Source organism: Acomys russatus, chromosome 18 (genome assembly GCF_903995435.1).
Source record: "Acomys russatus chromosome 18, mAcoRus1.1, whole genome shotgun sequence".
In the NCBI taxonomy this organism is placed as follows: Eukaryota; Metazoa; Chordata; class Mammalia; order Rodentia; family Muridae; genus Acomys; species Acomys russatus.
Genome location: NC_067154.1, coordinates 38125194 through 38148798, shown reverse-complemented (window position 1 = coordinate 38148798; position 23605 = coordinate 38125194).

Genomic DNA, 23605 nt, shown 5'->3' with positions numbered 1-23605 from the left:
TCAACTGGGCATCTCTTATGGCTAGGCAAGACTTTCAGGCAAACTAGGTTGCATTCAACTGAGTTCTTGGCCAAGGAGATCCCTTTGAAATCCTTAAACAATCCAGGTTAATGCTAAGATAAAGTGTTGCTCTCTGAAAACTGAGCAGTGCAGCCCCACTGCTAAGGACTACATCCACACAGCTCACTGTACATGGAGAAATCAAGCCGGTGTCTACATGGAGCATTTACCCTGGGTATTACTCTCTTCAGTGAGGTAAAGTTCTTAGCAAGCTACCCCCTAAAAATTGTGGACACCAACCAAGCCAAAAAATCTCTGACCTACAATTTTTTCTGCCTGCAAAATATCTTGAGCAATGGTGTCTTAGAACTTGGGAGTAGTCAACCAATGTCTGATATGACTTAACCCACTCAAGAGAAAGAATGAATTCCCAATAGTGCTTGGGTTATGAAGAACCAGAGACTTGCAAGCCCAGAGGTGTAGGTAAACCATATACTGGTGTTCTAAAAAAAATCAATAAAATGGATTCTAATAATTTTTGATCTATATAACTGCCTTACCCAATCATCATTAGAGATGTTTCCTCTGGCAGAAGTTGGAAACAGAGACAGAGACCCACAGGCAGAGAGAATCTAAATTCAAGGTCTCCATCAAATGAAGGAATCCTGTGGAATAGGAGGCAGAAATATTGTTAAGAGTCAGACAAGATGGAGGACACAGGAGAACACAGCCCTCTGAATAATCAAAGTAAGGCATAAATGAGCTCCCAGAGACTGAAGCAGCAAGCACAGGACCTATATGGACCTACACCAGATCCTCTGTGTACATATTATAGATATTAGCTTAGTATTTTTATGGGATTCCTGACTATGGTCTCTGACTTGGGCCTGCTCTTGGGATTCATTTCCTCCAGCTGGATTTTCTTTTCACTTTGATATGAAAGTTTTTACTTCATCTTATGCCATTTTACTCTGTTTGGTTGTTATGGCTTAGAAGCTTATTCTTTTCTAATGAGAGACAGAAAGGGATTGGATGCAGAGAGGGGGTGGGGAAGAACTCGGAGTAATAGTGGGAGAGGCAACTTTCATCCAGATATATTTTATAAGAAAAGATTCTATTCTCAATTAAAAAACATAAAAATGTAGGGGTTCAATGATTTCTACTTGTATTGTCCTTGGTTAGTGCCATAGTTTGAGCAGACCTCCTTGCCATGATCCACCTGTCACGATTTTCTTTTTGTAGGTTTCTAGGACCTTCTGGTTCCTTCTATTTCCCCTACTCTGATCTACCCAATGGAAAGGATATTCTTCACACTTATGTGGAAAGTGTGGACTCACTCTGACATGAACTCTCACACCCTGTATTTGACAACCTCCCCTATGTGAGAAGGCCTAATGGCATTCAAAGAAAGAATAAGCAGGCTACAAAGATGAGACTTGATAGCCTATGACCATATAGTGGGGGAGGAGGTCCCCCTGGATCTTAAACCTAGGGGAGGGGAATAGAGTGAAATCAGGAGGGAGGGAGGAATGGGAGAATACAAATGATGCATCAATAACAATTGAGTTGGAATTTGAATACATTAATTAAACAAAAAAATTCCTATAAAAATAAATAAAAAACATTTAAAATGTAAAACGAAATCTAAAATTAAAGTGGGATATTCATTCTTCCTGGAACTCTAGCTTCTCTCAACTGAGACTCTGTTTTCAAGGACCCAATCATAACTGTTCACGTGTGCTGACCTCCTGAGCATACCTGTTCTTCTTTGGTTCAGATGACAAACTTAGAGACTGAATATAATCCCTTCTATAGTAATTTTCCACATACATAAAATTTCTAATTAAGTGTCTGTGAGACATATGGTTTTGCATTTATGAACATTGGCTGCTTATCAGACTAAGAGGTTTCAAATTCCACCAGTCATATGATGCCTTTTAACCCTTCCTAATTCCAGTAGATCTAGAGTCCTCTTCTGGTTTTTTGGACCAGGAATGAATACAGTACACATCTGCAGGCTATACACTTAGAGAAATAAAATCAAAGTCAATTAATACTTTAAATTAGGTAATGTAATGCTTTTAATTTTGGCTTTTGTCACATACGCTTCTGTACAGGAAAGTTTAGCTTTATCATGCCCTTACCAATTTTGTTTATGCTATTGAGATAAGTTTAAATATTATATGACAGGTGACCAGTAATGGGAGTACTTGTTACTAGCTTGTAGTAGGCATTTAATAAATGATTAATAAATGATTTTTGTATTTGATGAAAAAATGATATTATGAATCAATATTCCCACTATATATAGACAAAGGTTTCGTTATAAGTCAAATTATTTTTAAAGAAGGTATAAAGGGGGATAGAATTAACACAACCCCTGTTACAAGAGTGTTACAATTTATTATCGGCATTTGTGGCATGAAACCTTAGCAGCTGTGCAGACCTGAGTTAAGAATCTTGAGATGGGGTGGTGAGCTTCAATTAGCAAAGCAATCTCAATGACTCACAATGGTGCTTATACAAGAATGACAAGATCAAAGAACCACCTACCATAAAATATAAACAGAAGTAGGAATGATTTCTTTTGAAGATGCATGAAGGCTCTCTGAGCAATACTTCTAGGTAAGAATCCTCAGTGTGCTACTCTTGTACTCTCTGTATTTGTAAATCTCTTGACTACACAGACTTAATATCAGAATATATATTTTGACAATACCCATTGCTGAAAATTGCCCCCAAAAGGCTGTATAGTTTTAAAAAGTCAGTCAAAAACTAATTACCTAGTGCACTCAGAATAAAAAAAACAAACAAACAAAAAAGAAAAAACCAACCAACCAAACAAACAAAAAAACCAAGCTGTTTGTATAGACACACTCTGTGGAAGTAATTATTTGCAGCAGTTTTGCTAACAGAAAAGAAGCACAATGAATAAGTGCATGCATTGGTAGTCAACACACTTAAATGCTCTGAATTTATTTACTACATTTCTGCTGTCTGTGAAGCACTGGGACAGTAGCCATGCTCGCCTTTGTTTTAACAGGGTGATTTAGACTACTCTCTGATAACTTTTCTTAATTGGAGAAGTTATATTAAGAGTTGTTTGTAAAATAAACTCAACTATTCATGTATAAGAAGCCAGTGAAACTAATTGACAATGTTTCTGTCACAGTTGATTTCAAACATCTCTGTAATGAATCCTTTGGATAATTAAATGCATAAATCCTTAGTAAAACAAAAGTAACTGCATCTGCAAGACATATTCTGCTTAATTCTGTATAGATTCAGTCAGAAAGAAGCAATGAAAAAAGTACTGAATAAACCATTAAAATAAGTAAATATAGAAAAGCAATTTAAACCAAAATTTTATAAATAAAAATGTTATCATTTGTTTTTTGTTTTGTACAGTGTGTTAAATTTTTTAATATTATTTAATAAAAATGAAGAAATATTTAGATGTCTACTCTAAAGGAAGAGATGGAGTTATTAAGTGTTCCACAGATATATGCATAATTTCTCTGTACATAAGAAACAAAACAATCTTTTTAATATCATATTTTAACACCAATTGATAGTAATAGTTAAAAGTTTACACTTTAAAACATTTATAGAAAAGAAAACAGTGAAAACCACTGAATATCCTAAATTATTAAGATAGGACACTAATTTATTAGCAAATAATACTGTATAGAAAATTGGATGCTTTTGTTGGCAATTATTTTGGACTTAAAATACAACTAAACAAATAATTAGCAGAGTGATTTATTCTTATTAAAGAAAAATGGTATTTAACATTTTTCATCTTTAAAGAAATATTTTTCTTGAGCTTCCTCATTTTGTACTGATTTGTATAATGGTGTTTCTCACTTAAGAGAGCTTTAAGGTCCGATCTGTGATGATATATTACTCTTTATGCTAGCAGTCTATGGAAGGCAGAAAACAGTCTTTCTTTTCACAAAATAGAACATTTATCTGTTAAAAGCAAAATTCCACACTTTCAACTTAGGTCTTCTCTTTATTTACATATATTTTTACTTCGATAATACATTTGTCATTTTGTTAAAAATGAATTGACTTACTGCTTTCCTCTTTCCTCGATTTCAGTTTCTGCTCTTTGTTCAATAACAGTTCAAGACAACTCGCTGGCCCTTCTACTATCTTCTGTGGATGGACACAGTAGTTCTTTGATATTTCAGTTCATTTTCTTTTGATGTAAATTCATGTCATGATAAAAGAAACATATAGAAAATAGAATTTATTAGGCTAACATTTTCAGAGCATTAATCCGTGACCATTATGACTAGGAGCATGGCAGTAGGCAGGCAGAGCGATATGATGATGGGTCAGTAACTGATGGTGTACCTATGAAGTCAATATCCAGCAAACAGAGAAATATTGAACTACCAAGTAATCCCATGGACGTTTGAATGATCAAAGCCTAACCTACTGGCCACATCTCCTTTGACAAGACCCTGCCTCCTAGTCTTTCCCAAATAATTCCACACTTGAGGACCATGAATTTTAATAATGAATGTATGAGGACCTCTCTTACTCAAATCACCACACCTGCCTAATCTTAATCTTAAATTAATAAATTCAACCTGCTCAGTCTGTATGTTACCTGTCTGGATATGTTTTTAAGGTTGATCTTCTGGTGTTAGATAACCAAGTGCTGTGTTCTTTCCTGGGGAAGACTAATATTTCCTCCATCAGCATTCCTTAATTTTGTTCTTTGGACATGGTTGAAACCTTCTGGGCTTTCCTTCATCACATTAACCTGTTTTATTGTTTCTGTTCAGCTGTGGTAGAGGCAGTCAGGTTGGCAGAATTTATGGATGCAGCTTCTGATATTCCTAAGAAAAACAATCTCAAAGCCAAACCATTGTTCCTTAGGATTTTATAATCCCTATGACATCACCCAAGCCTCTCCCTAAGCCTTAAATACAGCATTTGTATTGTAGATGTAAGCATGTGGGTAGATCTCAACAACTCTGCATTCTGAATGGTAGTGGCTTTCTGTAATAGTTTCTGTCTATTGCAAAGAGAAGTTTCCTCAACGAGGAGAAATTACAACACTAACCTGTGTGCATAACTTGAACAGACAAATCTCAAAGGGAAAAAAATGGTTAGAAGATATATCAAAATTTTTAGTTATTATCAATTAAAGAAAGGCAAATCAAAACAATTCTTCAGATTTCATCTTGCTCCAGACAGAATGACAAAGATCAATTAACCATTAGACAACAAATGCTGGAGATGTTGCATTGATGGGCAACCTTCACTCACTGTTGGTGAGATGTAAAACTGGTGCAGTCACTATAAAAACAGGTTTAGTCAAATCTCAATTGCTCATCTATGTTCATTGCTGGAAAACAATCTAAATGTCCTTCAATAGATTAACAAATAGAGAAAATATGATACACATAAACTGTGGAATACAAGTAAATTGATGAAACTAAAAACAATGATGAATAAGAAAACACAGACACAGAAATACAAATTTTGTGTATTGTAGTGTTTTTAATATCTGTATTTGTGTTACAAAGGAAGGATGAAAAACTTGCACAGTTTATTTTTCCTAAATTATAAAAGTTTTGTTTGTTTGTTAATTATGTGTATGTGTAGGTGAACAATGTGAATGCAGGTTCCCTCAAAAGCCAGAAGAGGGTCTAGAATCAGGAAGTAGAGACATAAGTTTGTAAGCTCTGAAATGTCTGCACGGGGTCTGGAGTCAGTCCACTGCAGGGGCAGCAGGCTCTCTTAACTATTTTTTATTAACCATTTTTATTTTAATCTTTAAAATATTCATATTACATCCCCAATTGCTACCTTCTGGCTCCTATCCTCCTGAATTTACCCTCCCTCCATATTCTGCCCTATTTTCCTTCCCTAGTCCTCTGATGGGGGGATGGGGGGGAGCTCTTCTCCACAACCATCTGACCACAGCCTATCAGGTCTGTTCAGGATGACATGCATCCCTTTGTTCTGTGGGCCCACAAGGCCTTCCTGCAAAGGGGAAGCAATTAAATCCCTAAAAAGTTCATGTCTGAGGCAGTACTGACTCCACATACCACCACTCCCCGCGCCTTCCCTCCCTCTTACTAAGAGCTCGCTCCCCCACCAGCCATCAACATGGAAAGTGAGCTGTCCGTTTTCTACATCTGGACAGAGGGTCCAGGTTCTCTGCATGCATGCATCATCCTTAGCTTGTGCGTTAGTTTGTACAAGGCCCCCATGGGTCCAGATCCCCTGGCCTTGATGATCTCCTTGGCAAGCTCCTGACCTTTCCGTGTTCTTCCATCACTCCACTTCTCTATACTACTCTCAGCATTCTGCCCAGAGTCTAGCTGCAGGAGTCCCAGCATCTGTCCTGATCTCCCACTGAGTGGAGTCTCTCAAGGAACTTCTATGTTGGGCTAATATTCACCTTTAAGTGACTGTAGACCATGAATGTATTTCTGAGTCTGGGTAACCTCATTCAGGGTGATCTTTTCTAGTTCCATCCTTTTGCCTGCAAATTTCATGATTTCCTTGTTTTTGATAGCTGCGCAGTATTCCATTGTAGAAATGTGCCACAATTTCTGTATCCATTCTATGGCTGAGGGGCATTGTGGCTGTTTCCATATTTTGCCTATTGTGAATAATGCTGTTATGAACATACTTAAGAAAATGTTCTTGTATGGTGGAGCATCTTTCCAGTAATTCCCAGGAGTGGTATAGCTATGTGGTGAGGTAAAGTCATTCCCAGGTTTCTGAGAAAGAGCCAGACTGATTTGCAAAGTGGTTGTATAAGTTTGTACTCCGACCAGCAATGAAGGAACACTCACCTTTCTCCATATCCTCATCACTATGTACTTGAACTTGAGGGTTTGTTTGTTTGTTTTAATCTTAGCCATTCTGAAGAGTGTAAGATGGAATTTCATAGTCATTTTAATTTATGCTTCCCTAGTGACTAAGGACATTGAAAACTTCTTTAGGTGCTTTTAGGCCATTTGATATTCATCTGTTGGAAATTGTCTATTTCGCTCTGTGCCCCATTTTTAAATTGTCTTATTTGGTGTTTTGGCGTTTAGTTTTTTGAGTTCTTTATATATTTTGGAAATTACCGCTCTGTCTGCTGTAGGGTTGATGAAGATATTTTCCCACTCCATAGGCTGCTGTTTTGTTCTGTTGTCACTGTCCTTTGCCTTACAGAAGCATTTCCATTTGATTAATCATTAATGTTAGAGCCTGAGGTATTGGTGTTCTCCTTGTTGCTGATAAGTTCAAAGTTCTTCCCCACTTTTGCTTCTAACAGATGTAGTGTGTCTAGTCTTCTGTTGAGTTATTTAATCCACTTGGAATTTAGTTATGTGCAGCATGTTAAATATGGATCTATTTGCATTTTTCTATATATAGACATCCAGTTGGACCATCACCATTTGTTGAAGATGCCATTTTTTTTTCCATTATATTGTTTTGGCTTCTTTGTCAAATATGAAGTGTCCATAGGTTTGTGTGTTTATTTCTGGGTCTTTGATTTTATTTCATTGATCAGCCAGCCTATTTTTATGCCAGTACCATATAAATTTTTATAACTGTTCTCTATATTACAGCTTGAGATAAGGCATGAAAATTCTTCAAGAAGCTCTTTTATTGTACAGAATTGCTTAAACGATTCTGTTTTGTTTGTTTGTTTGTTTATTCACATGAAGTCAAGAATTTATCTTTCAAGGTCTGTAAATAATTTTGTAGGTATTTTGATGTGAGTTGCATTGAATCTGTAGATTGTTTTTGATAAGATGGCTCTTTTTACTATATTGATCCTCCCAATTCAAGAGCATGGGAGATCTTTTGATCTTCTGATATCTTCTTCATTTTCTTTCTTCAGAGACTTGAAGTGTCTTTCATATGAGTCTTTCACTGGTTTGGTTTGAGCTATGTATACTATTATATCATCTTTGAATAGTGATATTTTGATGTCTTTCTGATGTGGATCCTCTTGATCTCCTTTAGTTGTCTTATTGCTTTAGCTAGAACTTCAAGTACTATATTGAAGAGACAGAGAGAGAGAGAAAGTGGGCAGCCTAATTTAATTACTGATTTTAGTGGAGTTGCTTTGAGTTTCTCTCATTTTAATTTGATGTTGGCTATCTGCCTGCTGTATATAGCCTTTATTATATTTAGTTATGTACCTTGTCTCTGTAATCTTTCTAAGACTAGCCATTAAGCCTTCATTCCAGTTTCTTCTGCAAATTTTTAAAGAATTGGAAAGTAGTCCATATTTTCTATATCTTATCATAATCATGAGCACTCAGAACACTATATTCAGAGAAATTTTGTGCTCATTGATAGAGTGATAAGCTTAGGTCTCTTATTTAGAGTATGTTTTGCACATATAAATCTTTGTTACAATGATAAAATATATAGTAAGACATAAAACAGAGTAAATGTAGGAATTACTAAAATATTGGGTCTAACACTTCCAGTTGGTATGCCTTTGGGCAAGTACTCGAAATTTTTTAACATCATTTTATTGTACATAAATTGGGACTATTACAACCTGATGTTATTCATGAAAAATGCATGTAATAAAATTTTTTTTTTTTTACCATTTTCAACATGAGACTATACTGTATTGTTCAAGATGCCAGTGAGTATAGGTTCACATATTCCTCTCACACCAGCCTTCTCAGTAACTGGGAATGTAGGAGGATGCCACCAGGTTCTGTTGATGATATAATGTTTTAAATGTTCTGAGTAATACCTGGTGGATAGTATATGATTGGAAATATGCATATTTTAAGAAAATGTATACTATGTCATGGCTGAAATGTATGTAGTAGATCTATCTCTTCATTTTATAGTCTTTAGACCTACACATGGGTTGAGTTACTGCATGCAGAGCCAAAATTAAGTGTAAGTTGACTGTATGGCTTTGATAGTTTTATTAGGACCTTGAAGGCAAGTAACTATGATACTAGGATAGCTACAAAGTGTCTTCAAGAATTGTTTAGTTGAAAGAACATCAGACAAAGACTCATGAAAAGAAAGTTCCTAATTTTTGTCTGGCTGCACCGTGGCTCTTTCATTTGTCAGTCACTCCATCACTCAGGATCTTATTTTTAACACTAAAAACTAAAACAAAAACAAAGTGTAACCTTTGATATGGCTATGGCCGCTAGAAGGTTTGTCGAGATTATCAAAAGATCTAATTAATTCATGTCCAAAAAGTGTAAAACAATGAAGCATAATAGTATATATAATGAGCTATGCTGAGAAGATATATGAACAATTGCACCAGCCAACATAGCAAATGCCAGAACACTTTCTTCCATAGACAGCTCAGTTAGAGTTACATGCACATCTGGTAACCAGATGAGGCATATGTAGTACTAAAAGCATTATGCATAAGTATTAAAACTTACTTTGTTATAAAGATCAGAAACAGTATAGCTGGTAAAGCCTGCTGGTAAAATTGTGCTATAAGAAAAACAGTAAATTGTACGAGGTAAAAATAATGCCACTAAAATGAAAAGCCTATGTCCCACAAGTCATGAGAAGTAAAAGGTCATACAGCTTAGATAAAATAGAGATTCTGAGTAAAAATGACAAATTACTTGTCTTCTGGGAATAAAATAGCATATCTGAAGGAGACATTGATGTTAATGAAGAGAAAAACAGAGAGATAGAAAAGGTAATCTGTGCACATATATTTTTGTTTATATAATGTATATATATATTTATACATCCTATAAAACAATTACATAGAATTAATTATAAAGTAGCCTTTGACAAGGATGATGAAAGATATATTAGTTACATGCCACTGTAATATAATTTTATACTCTCTAATCCTACTTATTTCAGAAGATAACTTTTAAAAATTGCTAACTAGTAATCCGATGACAGCCTATAGTCATATAAATATATTTAGTCTTGACTGAATAAAAACCATAACAATGTTTATTATCTCTACTTGTGTTACTTATTTTACAAAATAGGAAATTGAAATAAATATTAATTGAATGCTAAATTATAATTTTTAGCAGGAAAAGTTATTTCTTTTACTTTAATAAGCTGAATTTTAACAAAATACACACTGTTTGAAAGGAAAACTACAATCATATGCATTTTACAAGCAACAATAAAATTGGCATTGTTGAATTATATTAAACTAAATTTTCTTTGAAGCAATTATTGTTCTCTAAAGAACTACAAAGAGGATGGTCATCATTATGCTCGTCTGAAATTTATGATGAAATACAGTGCTCAGATTTTGGATACCTGACTCGAAAATCTGTCACAGCTACTGATAGAAAACAAAATTGAGAAAACACTATGGCTCGACAGAATCCTGTAGCTTCATAGACTCAACATAGATACTAACATTTTCATGCAGGAGCCACTTTCCATAGGTCAATCATAAATAGTTTATGGGTTAAAAAGTGTGAGCTGGAACAAAAAAGTCACAGTCTGATCAAACAATTATGTAAATCAACTATAACTATAAAACATATCTTCAATTATTAAGGCACGAAGAATTCAGAAAACTGTAAAATCAAAAGTCTCAAGAAAATGGATACAATTCTATTTCTAAGTTACCATTATTACCTTTGAGCAGTAGGCATTCTCATTTGCTGATGAAATGAGAGTATATCAACCCTTTGAAAAAACAATAGGTATTAAAACCCAACTCAAATATTGTTTAGATGAAATAGATGAAAACTTTTTCTATTATTACATAACATCATATTTGTTAAATGGTAGGGGATATTTGGGCTGAGATCCAATTCAAATGTTATTCTCAAAGGTCTTATTTAAACTGAAAATTTTCTTTATTTTTTTCTGTTTTCAATCTATATGGTGTGTTGTTTTGAAATAAGATAGAAGATTGATTAAGTCTCTGCATGGTATTTATATAAGCAGCTAAGAAATCCATGGTAACCTGATTATTTATGACCATATCTTCAAGTTTAAATTAATTCATCCAATTCAGTTTTGCAAATGCATTATATGCTTGTGCATATATTTTCAAATGGCCTAATGATTTTGACAAACACTATCGGTTGTTTTATACTGTTTATTTGTTTTTATTTTGGAAACACCTGCCATTTCTTACACTATGAAATTTTTCACTGTTTGATTTGTATAAAGCATAATGGAATACCTAATTTTTTTCCTGTCCAAATTTACTTTATGTAAAACTACAGGAGCCAAATGGCTGTTATGAAGCCTTTCCCTAATATATTTGCATTTTCATTTCTATTATTTATCAGAATAATAGAAATTATTGGAATATTGCTAAAAGCTAACAATAGCAAATATTTGGTCCTCTCATTTTGTATTTGTTTTAATTTTTGATGTATGTTTTGTTTTTGATATATTGCTGTAGCATGTAAAATTTATAATATTTATAATATCAGTGTATTTGTCCTTTGACAATTTAGCATATGTACAGAATCTATACTGATTACTTTCATCCTACAACTATCTGTTCCTGTCTCCCTTTTCTGCCTGTCTATGCCCTTCCCATTATTCCCTACAAACCTTTTTCTCACATTAATCTGTAGAGTTTGGTTTTGTGGCCCACTGAATATAAGCAGGGCTGTCTATGGTACCATGAACTTAGAGCTAATATATATAATATATACATATTAATATATATATTATAAAGAAACTTTAAAAACATACAGACATATGCATATATGTTTGTGGAGGAAGGGGCCTAGTGTACCTTGTAGATACAAACATACAAATACATACAAATGTATAGATGTACTCATATACATATCTACATACTTATATACACACAAACACACACACACACACACACACACACACACACACACACACACACACGAATGGAAAGGGGCAGGGGCAAAATATCTGGTTTGTTTCCAGGACTCCTGAATCCTTAGTTGTTTACCTCAGGAACATAGAGAAATACGCTGCAGAATGTATGGATTTTATCTCAGTGCAACCCCAAAAACAGGCCTTCACCCTAATTTGCAGTACACATATTTCTTAGTCAACATTTCCTATGACTTACAGTGACGATTTACTCATTAGTTTTGATCATAAGTGAGTTTTTTGGAGGCATGTTTTCATTTCAAAACTAGTTTTCTCTAGACTAATTGTTTTAAAGCAAAGCCAGCTAAGTTTCTGCTTAATCAGTTGATGCTGTGTCACTTGTCAGTTGCATTCACTTGCTCTGGACCCTTAAGATTGGTTTTAAGTGAAACATCTTTCCCATGGATCATATATTCTTTTATTTCTACATATTTTATTTTCATAGGAAACAACTTTGGTCAGCATCACTGGTGTCTCTTTCCAGGAAAACATTATTTGTCCTGTGGTCCAGTATAGTAAACATAACGAATTTCTTTCATTGAAAAGATGGTAGCTATGCAATATCTAATTTCTTGACGTCAATTTTATTCTTCAGTATAATCATTGTAATTGATGTCATAAATTCCATCATCTTAAATCTTGAAACTAAAGAACGAACAGAAACCAACCTCCTTAGAGAAAACGTGACATCATTCTCTTGAGGTTACTTCAGGCTGATTTAGGGCAAATAACACTTTTGAAGGGGCCCAAAAATATTGGGGAAAATGGTTAAGCAAGCCAGAAATAGCATTTGTGGTCCGTTTTCTAAATGTTGAGAAATTCCAGGCTTACTAGGAGTCCTGTGTGGAACAGTCTGAAAAGTTGGACTAATGGGTCAGAAGCATTCTACAACACTGTGGTGCTGTCCTGTTCTTATGGGTAACAGCCACTGAGGCACCTGGGGCTGGAACATGAAGGATGCAGGATGTCAGCATTCTGCATGCTGGTAGTAATAAATCCTTTCAGGTCTGATCCAGTGTCAGTGTCCAGTTCTTTTGTCCTGAAAAGATAATTTCTTGCAAGCATTACACAGTTCTTACATTATAATCGCATGAGGTGTGCAGGATGTAGAGAACAATTAAGGCTGTTTTTCTGCTAATTATATGAGCAGAAGTAAGACATCTCCTGACTTCCTTCATGCCACACTAAGAATGGCCTTTAAGAATATGTCACAGAGACTCTGTGACCAACATGAAGCCTTGCCTATGCATAGACATTCGTATCTCAGCCAGTCTTAGAACTAGTCCCAGGTATTAGGATTAGCAATATAAGTTATCTGCTTGTTCTGCAGTTTGAGTTCTTTATATTCCGATTACAGCCCCTTCCCTCATCACCTCCCAATCCCATCTCCTCCCTCATCCCCTTTCCATCTCTTTCCTAGTCCTTAGAAAGGGGAGACTTCCTTCCTTAACATCTGATCTCAGCTTATCCAGTGTCCTCTGTACTACGTGTAAGTCTTTATCTGTGGTCTGGTAAGGTCACCCTGCCAGGGGGGAAGTGAACAACATTAGGAGGCCAGAGTCCATGTCAGAAGTAGTCCCTACTCCCCATATTGTGGGAACCACAAGGAGACTGTGCTGCCTATCTACTACACCTGAGCAGAAGATCTAGGTCCACATCCTACACAAACCTTGGTTGGGACATCAGTCTCTGTATTGTAATGTGGTTAACTTGGATTAAGTGGCTAGCATCTGCTTATGAGTGGGAACATGCCATGTGTGTCTTTCTGGGTCCGAGTTACTTCACTCGGGATGATAACTAAGATATTTAACATAGCAGCAGATTAACCTTGTTTATACTATTAAGTGTATAGCAACAGAGAACGATGTTAATTTTGCTGACTTTTAAGGAAGGTAAGATGTATAGGAGCAATGTTTATATACCATTCCTGTCCTGGATGCCAATTTTTCTCTTTAATATGTATTTTAAAACAACTTGTAGGCTTTTTGCCTGCAGGCATGTCAGTGCACCACAAGTATGTCTGATGCCTGTAGAAGTAAGAAGAGGGTGCTGGATATCCGGACAGTTGGCTAAGCAGCTATGCACGTGCTGGGAACCATCCCAGTTCTTTGGAAGAGCAGCCTGTTATCCTAACCTCTGAGCCATCTCCCAGCCCTAAAAATGCATTTCTTAAATCAATTGATATGTCAAAATATTTGAGACCACATAAGGTTTAGTAAGTATGTTTTGACCTAAGATGGTAGATGATTAAAGTGAAAATTAAAAAGTATATTCAGTTGTTGAAGCATCATTGCCATTGTGAAGTAGAGTGTTGTGCTCATCAGATTTTCCTTAAGTACATACTTTACTAGGAATGTCTACATAAATATTCATAGTAAAACATGAATTTGTACCTTTTGTTTCATCAAGATTTATAAGATTATTTTGCTAAGCAAGGCCAGGGTGATTATATTTTTTGTCTTATGGTCAACATTAGGCAGTATTAAAAAAATCCAGTAATGACTAATGACCAATTTGAGAGACTGGCCAAGTCTTTCCTTGTGGGGCACAGTTTATTCACCCTCCTAAAGCTCCATACAGAATCCTCCCTGCTGTCCATTCACGTGCTTCCAGTTTGGCTGTTCATTTAAGTCCAGTGGGGGCTGCAGCGGTACCCATAGAAAAGCCTTTTCAGAGTTCGTGAGAAAGTCATATCCCACTCTCCACTCAACTGTGGAGAATGTTCTGACCATTGGCTAGATCTGGGTAGGGGTTTGTGCCTCACATTTGACCATGTCCCCTGGAGGGGGAGACCTGGTGGCACTCAGAGGAAGGATAGCAGGTTACCAAGAAGAGACTTGATACCCTATGAGCATTTACAGGGGGAGGTAATCCCCCTCAGGAAGTCATAGAGGAGGGGAGTAAGGGGAAAATGGGAGGGAGGGAAGAATGGGAGGATACAAGGGATGGGATAAACATTGAGATGTAACAAGAATAAATTAATAAAAAAAATTTAAAAATAAAAATTAAAAATAAAAAAAAGAAAAAAAAGAAAGAAAAGCCTTTTCTGTTGCAGGAACCACTCAAAACTATCTTCCATCAAAGTCTGTGAGTGTTTGAGCCACAGGAACATCAATATGAGAAATGAGTGGGCTCCTGAATCCAACTATGCCCATTAAGGATTGTGTTTCTTTTCTAGTTGGTGGGATAACTTGGAGATTTCATTAAAAAGGAAAACGAACTAACCTTTACCATAGAAGAAATAAATCTGCATGTCCCAAACCATTGGACTCATAGAAGTTTCACTGAGATGAGAAGTCCTTGAATCTCATTTAAATTTATTTATCATCCTCTGATGCTTTATTAACACCCAAAGTCCTTGTTATCTCATGCTCAGTCCAATCAGCATAATGGAATGGTGTGATGGTTTATTGAAGAGACAGGTCATGAAGATTCTTTCAGACCAAATCATGACTCACTGTAGAATCAAATGCCATGGAGGTGTAACAGTAAAGGTTGACTATTGTCCTATTCAGCTGAGGGCTACTTGCTTCTGGAGGTCTACATGGGCAGTTGTGAAGAATAACATATTTTCAAGATCTATAATTCAACACCAGATCCAAGGGTATGTGTTAATCTGTCTTAATATAGAAACCACGTCTGGCACAGCAGCTGGAGTCACTACTTAATAAAGTTTGTAATAAATAAGGATCATTCTCTTTGGTCACTCTTTATTCTGCACTGACCAAATAAGAACGTAATAGGGAGATGTTCTGGCAATACCTTCCTTGAGTTTTCTAAAAGCAATTTTATCTTTCATGCATGTGGAGATTTTTCCTACGAGTATGTTGTGAACTTTGCACTCATTTCTAATGAGGGCAGAGGTCAGAAGAGGGCATTGCGTCCCCTGGAACTGTAGTTGCAGAGAACAGTGAATCACCAGATCTTTTTGTCATATGTTTATTTTTTAATTTTGAATATGTTAAGTATAAAATTAAATGCACTCGTTTTCTATTATCCTCCCCAACATATTGCTATAACTAGTCCCAACTTCATGTCTTTATATTTTTAATTTATTCTCACTTTTAATGCCACTAAATGCCGTGAGTATTGCCTATTTGTGCATGGATATGAATCCTCCCTAGAGTGTGGAAATCCTACAGTTGTCAAATGCCCACAAAGGAGTGACTATTTCTTCATTGCAATCTTTAATTATTTGAGTAATTGTCCTATAGATGATTTTTGTTTTATATTAGTAACTTGCAGATTATAATTCACTATTTACTTCTCATTGTTATGTGTTATTGTCCTTTCTCCTGAGAATTCTTTGTAAATACTATTTCCTATTTTATCTTAGCTCATTTCTTCTTCTTTTTGAATCTTTATGAATCTTCTGATAGATTTTGGTTTTCATTAGATTATGCAGAGAGAAGAAAATCTCATGTGTTTAGCGCTATTATGATAAATTGTTTCTTGTAATACCCTCACAGACATGCCTACAGCTTTTGCTTCAATCCAATCAAAATTTACCACAAAAACAAAGTTAACACTATTCTTTAATTATTAAAAATATATTGGAATGCATAACTGAAAGTGTTAACCTGTGGCTATTTCTACTCATAGCACCAATACTGTCACACCAGTAACCATCTTCTTGTTCTGAGTTTCTCATAGCTGTAGATGTGTGACTGTTTGTTATTATGCCACATATTAGTGAGACCATGTAGTACTTCTTGTTCCATGTCTAGATTATTTCACTATGTATACTGCTATTTGGTCATATTTTTCTCACAATGGTGACTTTCTGTGCACTCCAACCTTAATTTGCTGTGTACCACAGCCTAGCTTATAACTTGCAGTACTCTTGTTCCAGCTAATTGCATAACCTCCAAGTCTGCACAGCCACATCTGGGTAGAATCTCCTTTTAAAATGCTGATTACTGTTATAGCGTGTGTGTGTGTGTGTGTGTGTGTGTGTGTGTGTGTGTGTGTGTGTGTGTGACAGAGAGAGAGAGAGAGAGAGAGAGAGAGAGAGAGAGAGAGAGAGAGAGAGAGAGAGAGAGACAGACAGACAGACAGACAGACAGACAGAGACAGAGAGCGACAGAGACACAGAGACAGAGACAGAGACACAGAGAGAGACAGAGACAAACAGAGACAGACAGAAAGAGACAGAGAGAGGGGAAGAAAACTTGTGTATCTCACAGTTTCTTCATTATTCGTGGGTATAGTTTCTATTGTTTTCATATGTCATTTGTTTTGAGTAATGCTGCAGTGAGCCTGGGAAGTAAACATCTTTACTAAAAGATGATTTTATTTTTTAGGTTCGTACTGAGTACAGAGGTTTCTGGTTTATACAGATTCTTGAAAATCTCTTTATGGCTTCCATATTTTCCCACAATTATCCATACTTTGTCCATTTTGTATCCATTCTTTCAACCGTTTCCCACATTTTTAGCCTTCTATGTTTTTGTTAATTGCCATTCTAACATGTGAAGTGATATTTCATTGTGGAACGGTGTGAGGTGAAATCTCATTATGGAATAAAATGAAGTTATATTTCACTATGGTTTTGGTTCACATTTTGTTTGGACTCTTATGTAGAGATTATCTTTCCCTCTATTATAACAGAGACTGACTGTCTCCTGCAAATATGGCAAGCCCATGATCTTTGTTATTGTTGTTGCTGATGTATGACAGAGTTTACTCATTTAGTAGTGTTACATTGTGTATTTACTTTACATTCTGATCTCAAATTCCATATCGCCCTTTGCTAGCAATCTGAGCTACAGTCACCTTCATAGATTCTGGGTAGTTTTACATTGTCTTAAGTTTATTTAGATGGCTCCAAGAAATATATCTCCCATATTTTGTACTTGTACATAGTACCTTTTTCTTGAATCTTAGCTGACCCTGCTTTAACCAATGTGAGAAGCGCCAGTGGAAATATTTTAGCTTTATATGCTAACATGCCTTGTAGATTTTACCTTTGGGTTCCTGAACCCAGCTCATATTCTCCTTATTTTAAATGTATATTTTATTCTTTTATGTGGAAGCTGAAAGAGATATCCACAGGCCTATAATAAAGAAAAAAAAAGTGTCTGAGAGCATCCATTTCCAGCCTTACAACTAGCCACTCGGCTGATTCCCCTTGAACAAAGCAGACCAATTCACCATTTGCAGACATTAGAAAGAATAAAATATTATTGATTTGATTTACTAACTTAGAAGACATCTTGTTCCATTGTTATAGAGAAATTAAATAGTGAAGTTAAGGAAAGCTATTATTGCCATTTATTCCATTCCTGTCATTAAATGCTAAATGCATGTTTGGGGTACTCTATTGAAGATTTGAATTTTAGACATATGTTTTGTTTGACAACAGTAACCAATACTCCTTTCAATTTTAAAGAACTAATGTCATGTTTTCATTATTACTTTGAAGTATTTTTTTAAGATAAGGAGAGCGTGTTGACGGTATGATATCATGTTGAAATTGAAAATGAATTACAACAGACAGCCTTCTGAATAAGAAATGAAGTACAGAGTTAATTTTAGTACACTGGTTTTGTTGTTTTGCTTCTGTGATCTTTTTCTTAATAACAGCAGAAGCTTAACCCAAAAGCATTGTCTCAAATTCTGACCCAACTGTCCCCCACTGGATATCAGAATCTCAGTTAGTTTCTAAGACACTTGATAGCTAAGCTCATTTCAGTTTTTTTTTTTTTCTGATGTAACTTTTGCCCTATACTATTCTCAAAATTGTACTTGGTTTGTCCTGTAATGAAAAGACTGAGGATGACTGTGGTCTCAATTTTATTTATAAAAATCATTTAGACATTTTTCTTAAAATGCATTTTGTTTATGTTACTTTACTTATGTATGTATTTAAAGTAAATGAAGGTATGAAAAGTCATGAGCAAAAATATTCCTAATAAGATAATCACTCTCCCCAATTTCTAATTCATGCCACAAAGAGGACACTGAGATACCAACAGAAAACATTCAGGTCAATGCCAGTGTAGTGGAACCTCAATAATAAATGATAATATGAAAGAAGAGTCATAGCTATCACTTAGGTATTACCAAGGATCAACATAAGTCTTTGTTAACTTGGCATCCATATTCAACCCAGTGAATCAATCCAGAAGTGTGGACCTTTAGGAAACTGCCTAAAACAATTGTGCTTTCCAGAACTTGGGTAATGATAACATGTAAAAATAATGATACACACCTGGATATTTTATTTAAGATAAAATATTTGATCATACAATCTTCGGTAGTGTGAAAGAATTATTAGAGAAGGAATTATGCATCTGTCAAAAAGAGAACCCAACTTTGCAAGACTTGATTTGTCTAAAGTTCTTTTACGTTCTTTATTAGAGATATATTTTAAGAATAATTTAGGGTTTTTTTATTATCAAGATAAAATCAAAACTGTCTCTGATTTTCCAAAAATAACAGAAGTTTTTGAGAAGGCAATAGGAAAATATCTATGAAGTAAATGGTCATAGTTAATACATTTGAGTGTGTAACATCTTAAGACAAACAAAAATTTAATTTTATTAGTATAAATAAGACAGATTTCTTCATTTCCCTTGTGTCCTTTATGCATGATAATTAAAAAATCTTTTTAACAAATCCCAATTCCCTTTACCTCACCCCAGCTGTTAGGTGACTAGGGCTCAGAAAATACACATATTTATTTGTGCATACTACTATGGTTGTGACTGGCTTTATTTGTATGCATTCCTGTATTAGTACAGTCTTAATGTATTTTACTTGACAAATTTTTATGCAGATATTACAGCACATTTTTGACCACATGTTGGAACATTTGTGGGCAAAAAAAAATCCCATCTTTATGTTTGAAATTTATGGGAACACAATTAAAATGAGAGGGGTCCAAAGGTATCAAGATAATTACATTTTTCTAATCTTACTAAACAAGATAAATTACCTGCAGGCCCTCTTATAAAAGATGAAATCTTCATAATAAGTGAATTAATCAAGCAGCAGCTTGCTACTGCACTTGCATTTATAACAGAAATGATTCAAAGACTTATTTTATGGTGAAATTAATGGAAACAGGCTTTTCATTCTTCTACACCAATTGAAAACCTCAGCAACCAGCTGCCCACTTGTCAAGAAAACAGAAAGAAGCTGGAAACAAAGATAAATAAAAACACCTTTTTCCTGGCACTTTTGAAGAGAAAAAGGAGCTCTCATTTACAGCAGCCATCTGTTTGTTATTTAATATGGGTGAATTACATGCTGTAATGAGTTTGTTTCTGCATCACTCAGTGCAATGGAACACAAGTTCACTCTCATAATGTGCAGCAGTTTTTAAAAGCTAATCATTTAATTGGACACAATCGTCAATGACAAATGGAGATGTAAAAACTCAGCCAGCTGTAGAGTGAATATGTAATCATTGTGAAATCATATTATTTTACACGCTTGAAGACTCCTTAATAGTATCTGATGTTGGTCATAACCGCAGACTCTGAAGAATTGAAGGAGCATGGTGAAAAACAGCATTTCAAAATAGCCTCATGTAATTGGCCCATTTCAATGCTTGTGTTAGAATCACCACTTGACCTGGGTATGTAAAGCCTTTCTAAAGCATTTATGATTGTCTAATTTTAGTTTTCATTTTTATATATTTTTCTTGCATTCCTTCAAAGTCAAGAGTTACTGTTTGGAAGCAGCTTAAGAATTATTTTTTAATGCTTTAGTTATTTGCAGTGATTTGGTGCTTTTACATATAGCATAACAAACAGATAAACAGGGAGACTAGGAAGACTGGAAATTAGCAGACTTTTTTCCTTTTTAATGACTTATATCCAAATTCTCCTTCTGTATAAGATCAGGTCTGCATGCTATGTCTAAGGCATCACACACACCCATGTTCCTATAAAAATTAAAATAAACCTCCATTATAAAGACGTTACCGTTGAATTTTCCACAAAGTAACTAGGCTCATGAACAAATGTCAACAATTAGCATTATGATCTGTAAATAGACATCTTCCAAGAATTATAAAAAGTAAAGTCATGGCAAATTTGCTTTTGCAGTGAACTTTGAAACTGTACACATCTATTTATATTACTGACTGATTATGACTGACTATTTATAATATTTAATATTATATATTGAAATAAATACTTACTTCTTTACTGTATTTTTAATAATGTTAGTGTTCATGGAATATTATTATCATTAAAATGCACAAGACATATCAGTCTATAATCAGTTTGGAACAATAATATATAGCGCTATCTCTATACTCGATTTATAGCATAAATAGGAAAGATTAAAAATAACCCTTGTTTTAAAAAATCACCTACCATTCTCTCTATACAAAAATGTGTCAACTATTGTTGTTATAGTCAATAAAACTCAAAGAAGTTCATGTCTTGCACAAGTAGTAATGTTTTTCAATACTTATTTTGATTGGTTATTTAATATTATATTGCATTGATACTCATAATTATTGGTTCTATTTTTATACTTAAAACTGAAGTTTGTTTTCTAAACAGACAAACCTTAAAAAAAAGATGGAACTTACATGTTATTTCACAGTTAATTAGTCTTTTATCATGTTTATTTCTTCATATATAGTGTTTTTAAAATACTTGTAATTTGTTAGAATGAGAGGAAACAATATTTCAATTGCCATAATGAAAAAGTCAATAAAATAGAGCATACATCAACATTTTCATATATTACTGTTTATACGTACAAATTCTTTATCAATCAAATAGAAGCCAATGCTAAAAATGCAAATCCAGCATCAGAATATAAATCATATTAACAAAAAGAGAACAAAAAAGTGCCTTCAAAATAATAATACTCACACGACCTCTGGTGCACCATTTTTGACCATGTCCCCTGGATGGAGAGGCCTGATGGCACTCAGAGGAAGGATAGCAGGCTACCAAGAAAAGACTTGATACCCTATAAACATATACAGGAGGAGGAAGTCCTCCTCAGTCACAGTCAAAGGGGAGGGGAGTAAGGAGAAAATGGGAGGGAGGGAGGGAGGAATGGGAGGATACAAGGAATGGGATAACAATTGAGATGTAATATGAATAAATTAATAAAATATATTAAAAACAAATAAGAATATTCACCCATGATGGAAGGTTAAAAAAAAAAGTCTTACAAATTAAGGAAGCAGCCCAAATATTCTTTAAATATGATTGTGGAAAAACAAGTGTCACATTCTTTCTAGCAATGATTAGCAGAGAGAAAATATAAATAAATACAGATGGAAAATAAAGTTTTCATGATGAAGTTAAAAGTCAGCTCTAAGCATAAATTAACAAAATATAATTGGCTACATGGTCGTCTGTTGTGAGCCTCATCTAAGCACCAATACAAATAAGTTCTATTCATTTGTTCAAAACTATTCCTATACAAAGGCATCATTACATTCCAGAAAGAGACTCTGAAGCAGAGACCAATGGACCCAAACACCTACGGACATGATGATGTATTGAAATTACAATTATTTGCAGCACGCCATACACTTTTTAAAAAGTGTGTGTGTGTGTGTGTGTGTGTGTGTGTGTGTGTGTGTGTGTGTTTTAAATTTACTCCCGGTGTTACTTCTGGCCCTGGGAATCAAGGAATTAACCATGGGAAATAATTTTTTAAGAGAAAAGCAAGATAATCCATGGTGTTTCAGTAAGGAAGGGAGAGTGGTTGTTTTGCAATTCCACACTGGAGAGGTTTGTGTCTTACAAGTCACAGCTAGAAGTATGATGTTTCTTCAATTTATAATACCTCTTTATTATTAGAAACCTCTCCAAGTGTATGGTGGCATCTCTTTACAGAAATATTTTATTTGAGCTAATGTGGACTAAGAAGACATTGTAAACAGCTGTCTTAAACTGTTATACACGATCACCTTTAAAAATGGTAACTTGTATTTCTACAAGACCAGTTTCATATATGAACTCTATTCATTTCTTCATTTAGCTATTCATTCATTCATTCATTCACTTTACATTATGGTTGTAGCCCCATCCCTCCTCACTCTCAGTCCTACTCTCCCTTCTTCTTCTCCACCCCTCTAGCCTGTTCCTCAGACAGTGGGGACCCTCCTTCCCATCTACCCCAGTCCATCAAGTCATATCAGGACTAAGAGTATCCTCTTTTCTTGTAGCCTGGCAAAGTAATTCTGCCAGGGGGAAGTAATTGAAAGCCTGACAGAAAAATCCATGTCAGAGAAAGGCACTGCTCCTCTTACTAAGGTACAAATATGAAGCCTGATCTGCCTACCAGTTATATATTTGTAGGGAAAATTGGGGCATAGTTAGAGCAGAACCGCTGGGCCCAGATCCGCCCATGACAGTGTTCTTCTTGTAGGTTTCTAGGATCCTCTGGATGCTTCTATTTCCCCATTCTCCCATACTTCTCTCACTGAGAGTCCTCACTTCTATTCCACTTTCCTGGTAAGTGAAGTCTTTCATGGGACATGCCCCTTGGGCTAGTGTCTAGTTATAAGTGAGTACATACCATTTGAATCTTTCTGCTTCTGGGTTAACTCACTCATGTTGATCATTTATAGTTCAATCCATTGTCCACAAATTTTGGAAATAAGAAGCCAAATCTATTCAATGGAAAAAGGATAGCATCTTCAACAAATGGTGCTGGTCTAACTGGATGTCTACGTGTAGAAAATGCAATTGGACCCCTATTTGTCACTATGCACAAAATTCAAGTCCAAGTGGATCAAAGACCTTAACATAAAACCAGAGACCTAAATCGGTTAGAAGAAAAAGTG